The following is a 5,464-nucleotide window of genomic DNA, read 5'->3' on the forward strand; positions in this document are numbered from 1 at the left end:
TTAAAACACCTGTTTCTGTGTATAGATTGTAAATATTGGTGTACATGGGTGCAATAATCTTTACATTACATAATAGCTCTGATTAGTGCTCGTGATTTACTGTTTCTTTTGCTCAGCACAATACCAAGGTCGGTAATATACAAAATGGAAATTAAAATATGGGTGGAAAGTTGATTTAAAATGATTTGCTAGGTGGAACAGAAAAAGTTATTTTTAAACAATTGTTTAGTTTTACAGAAGAATTTGGTCAAAATCCCTATGAAGCTTTTTTTTATGACACTTCATCTATGTAGTCATTACTTTGGGACATTATTTTTTTCTTTCGTACCCTCATCAACAAACTGTAATTAGTAGATTACAATCATCAGAATGAGAATAATGAGAATCAGCAATTCTGTGAAATCCCTCAAGGGGAGTAGAGATGCAAAAGATTTGGCTAATGTATGCAAATAGCATGAAGATTTCACAGACTTGAAAATAGACCAATCAAACTCTACACCTAAAGAAAATGTGTGGTTTCCCTGGAGGAAGGGTTTTAGAGAATATAGAAAAGTAGGGGTTTAAATGGCATTTAAATGTTTAAAAGTTTTATTGTAAACATATGTTCAACAGATAATTAATCCAAACATTATATACGAAACACAGAGATACCTTGGTCAGCAAGTGACCCTGCTAATGAATTTTTTGGCTAACAAAGATTTTTTTCTGCCTTGGCTAACAAAGATGGACTCGGCTAACTAATGCATTTGTGGATGTGCAATAGCAACAGTAAGCTACGTAAGCTGTATCGAGCTGTATTTTAGTTTTGTTTCGGACAACGAAGATTTCGGCTAATGAGTGTGATTCCAGGACAAATTATCTTCATTAGCTGAGGTATCACTCTATATACATATAGTACATCCAATATACTAATTGTAGTATGGTATACCCCTTCAACAATCAGGGGATTGGGTCTAATAACTTGTAAGGTACAAACTTTAGAGGTAATTTTCCATTAGATTGTAGAGAGATGTTATATCACTTTCTGACGTGTTTGCCTATCCGAGCTGCTTCAGAGAAAGATATGAAAGAAGCCAAAGCCAAAAGCCAAAGAAAGAAAAGAAGCCAAAGATATGGAGTTGCTGCAAAGTGATGAAAAAAAGGTTTTTGTCAATATTTTTAGGTTTGTGATGAGGTGTTGAGCCTTTAAAATACAGCTTACTCTGGGGGTGTGTCCCAAAGATAGCTTGTATAGCGTATTGCAGAGTGTAGCTAATCAAGATTTCTATAGGCATGAATCCATGTATTTGTATGCATGTTGAGCGTTTGAATGATCCAGGCAAATGGGTCTTGATTGTATTGCAGCAGTCACAGAAATTGTTTGGCTCAGTTTCATGCCAGTCACTTTTTTTGCATCTTATTAGGCATCTCTACTTTGCTGTGTTTAGGGCTTTATGTGCCATATGCTCTAAAATCCATCTGCCCACACCAGCTTAGTCGTTGCTGACCACAAAGCTTCTTTTCTTTGGCACACAGCCCCATGTCAGCACAGCATGGACACATGCAGGAAACAAGAAATTGTATTGTAGGTTGCCCACCTTTGACCATCAATGTATAGTGTGTATAGCCACTTTGCCGCTGAAGGTGGTTCCATGGAAAGTTCATTACAGGGCTCTGTGCTTTGGATTTTGTGAATTAAAAGCATATTTTTGGAAACACTAGATGAAAAGGCAACCAAGAAGTGCTTACTGCCTGTTTTCTCTCTTATTATCCAATAGAGTTTTCTCTGGTGTCGCTACAAGTAGAGGATGTACGCTGTGCTTCAGAAACCCTGTATGCTCCTGGGACTATGTACTCCAGTAACACTTGTTTCATTGACATTTTCCTGCAGTGACACAGTGCTTCAGTAATCAATTGTTTTCCAGCAACTTCTGTACTACATTGACCTGTGCACCAGTGACCCATCACTCCAATGACTCCAGTTACCCCATACTATACTTACCTATTGTTGCTCCCGTAACCCTTTGTGCTCCAACGGCTTGGTGCTTCAGTGATCCTATGTGCTCCAATGCCTCATGTGCACTAATGCTCATGTACTCCAGTGGTTCCTTTCTTTAATGACCCAGCTTCACTGATGATAGTGTATCCTCCAGCTTTGTAGAGCTTTAATAAATCAGGCCCATTGCCTTCAATTTTGAATGACACCCCAATGCACATACATAAAGTTTAACTGCCCATGGACTGCGCACTGGTAAGCAATATTGCATATAAGATACCTGAGCTATAGCACACTGCAAAATAACATGGAAGCAGCATGGTTATACACACCACCCTGCATATTATGGCCCATTCTTAAAATCCAAACCATGGTCTGGAGCACTGGTAGCCAACTTTTTCGGACCCACAGACTAGTAAATTTACTGGCTCCAGACTGCACATGTGCGGGGAGCCGCGTGTCACTCAAACGGGAAGAAACCCCCATAGTGACGTCATAATGCCAGAACCTGCCCACTATCCCATTGCAGATCTGAGCCCGCGATGGGGGAGTGGGCAGGTTGTGCCCAGAGACACAACTCACCGGCTTCCCTGAGCCTGCGATACGTACGGGGTATTGGTCAGAGACGCAGACCACCAAAGGTTTCTCGCAGACCACCTGTTGGTGACCACTGGTCTAGAGCCTGTGAGAAATTACAGAATTCTCCTGATTAATTGACTTTGGGGGCCTGTTCATAATGAACTATGTACCCTATTGCATGTGTTATCACAGCACTGTAGAGCGTGAACAAGCTGGAAATTAATTCTCCTGTATGTGTTCAGGTTGGGGCTTATTTTCTAAAGGAATTTAGGCTGTCTACTTACCAAGGTGAATTAGCTTAGTGCTTGCAGTGAAAATTCAGTGAAAATTGCAGTGAAAAGTGAAATCTTTGCAACAGAATAATTTTTTTTGCAATGTGAACAGCCTAAAGTTCTTTAATAAATCAACCCTATTGTATCACAATTATTCAGTGCTTTTCCATTGTTATGTAATTTGTTTACTTCGTGCTTCACATGCAGCGGATACTTAGTGGATCATTTTTGTAGCCAGTGTGACTCATGCATTAGTTTTTTTTTTCATTTGCAATGTTCTTGGGAATAAATTTATTTCAGCCCATCTCATTTCTGCAACAGGCAAGTGTCCAATTTTCTTTATACTGTGTCAATTTTTATGTGCGAAGACCAACTATTTATGGCATGGAAGGTGGGAATAATAAAATAATTCTAAGTAAGAGTGATATAAACATAATGAAATAGTTCATGGTCACCAGCGCATGTCAGCAGTCCAGGAGTTGTAGTGACAGAATCAATTTTTAAAGATTGGTCCTCAAAACTTATTGGATCTAATGTGGTCCTATATTTTCATACTGTCATACACAATAAGCAATAAATGTCTGCTTAGACAAGTAAAATATCCCTGCTTGCCCTGCAACTATTTGTATGCCTATACAGTGGACAAAGTTGGGATAGGTTACACCCCTGGTTGATTAACTTTAACTTTCTTTCTTTGATTCATAAAAATTAAAACACAAAGTGGATGGAATTACCCTGCTAGATTGCATTTCCATCAATGCCCTTTACCATCTTGGAAATCTTGCATGCGCCCCAATCTCACATTTTGTTAACTAGTTGCCAGCACATTGTTGCCAAAACTTTGAAGACTTCCAACTGCTCTCCAACAATTATTTGGTCTGTTTACTTAACATGAAGTTCAACATGTAGAAAAAAATAAATCTTGTGGTCAAGGAGGAGGGTGAATCCGGTGGGGGAATAGGCTCATCATGTCCTACTAATGACTTCCTCACTCATAACCTCATCACATGCATGACTTTAAGACTTTTCTAGAGCTGCCCCGACTCCGGAATTGTCTTCCTCGTTTTATTAGCTTGCTCCTTTTTTCTTCTCATTTATTGAGCACTCAAAATCTTTTCAAAGTTGCCTATCTATTCTCTTTTGTCTCTTAAAACCCTTACTACTTACCCACCTTTCCTCCCCCACCTCTTTTGTTTGCTACTTTCCCCTCATCTTAGATTGTAAGCTCTTCTGTGCAAGGTCCTCTCCTCCTCCTGTGTCACTGCCTGTATCTGTTTGTCATTTGCAACCCCTATTTATTGTACAGTGCTGCATAATATGTTGGAGATATATAAATACAGTTTATTAATAATAATATTAACTTGCAGAAAACTTTCATGACACCAGCAGAGATGTTAAAGGGTAGCAAAATATTTTAAGCTACAAAATGAATAATAAATTATTAGGTAGTTATAGGAGATATGTGCACTTGCCAAAAAAAAGCTTAGTTAACATTAAGAATTACAGTCCACTGTAATAAGATGCCAGCTCGTTGCTTTAATGTATACCCAAACTACCCAAGAAGTGCCAAGGGCCCAAGATCCAGAGTAGTGTGAGAGAAGTGCAAAGAAAGCTACTTTTGGATAGAAAAGGGTGCTGTTAGCATAGGGCCTAATTTACATAATTGAAACCTTTCTGCACACAACTTTTGGCACTTAAAGTAGCACACCATGAAAAGATTATCCTTGGCCTAGAATATTGTGACAATGTGCAAATAGGCTTTTATGAAATGACTATATTTCTACTGATGGTCAGGAAATAGGCGTGCATGCAATACATATACAGGGCAAAGCTACCTCTTTTCTTCTGCACCTTTAGATGAGTATTTATTCTACCCAATCAAGCCTATGTGTGTACTTTAGAAACTAGTGTGATATATATATATATACATACATATACACACAGTATACATTTATATATTATATATACATTTATATATATTCATATAAATATAATATATAATATATAAATATATATAATATAAATATAAATATATAAATATTTCAACCCTTTTGTCCGGTCTGTTCTTGTTAGAGCAAACCTTGGTAAAGAGCAGATGCAACCTGCTTTCCTATCCAACCGTGGAAGACATTATTATTATATGGAAGACTTTTATTAAAAAAGCACCAACAGATTATGATACAGGTGCAGAACAGAACCCTGCCCAATCAAACGTATTACCTAACTGACAAAGAAGCATATTTAAGTTTGGGGAAATTAGAAATGGTTAAGAAAGAGAGGAAATGGGTGAGTAAATGTTAGAACACGCTTATCTTGCCGATCCAGCACTGTGTGCCATCTCAGTATTTTATGCCCTGTTTATTCTCTCGGACGGTGTTGCTCACAGCAGCAAGTAGAGAAAGGAATTAGTTGTCTGCCCTCTGCACCCCCAGAACGTTATCTGGGGCTGTGCGGAGCTGAAGGGGATTTTAGGAGCAGATTAGTCCCTGACTTCATCCTGCCCTGCCTTTGGCTGCTCGGGCTTTATAACCTTTCTGCTCATAGTCACCAGTTGCCTGTTGTAGCGTTAGGCTGGGCTTACCTACTGCTGGTGTGTTTTTCTCTCGGATTTACTGATGCTCACTCTGTCTGTATCTGT

This window comes from Pyxicephalus adspersus, chromosome 8 (genome assembly GCF_032062135.1).
Source record: "Pyxicephalus adspersus chromosome 8, UCB_Pads_2.0, whole genome shotgun sequence".
Classification (NCBI taxonomy): domain Eukaryota; kingdom Metazoa; phylum Chordata; class Amphibia; order Anura; family Pyxicephalidae; genus Pyxicephalus; species Pyxicephalus adspersus.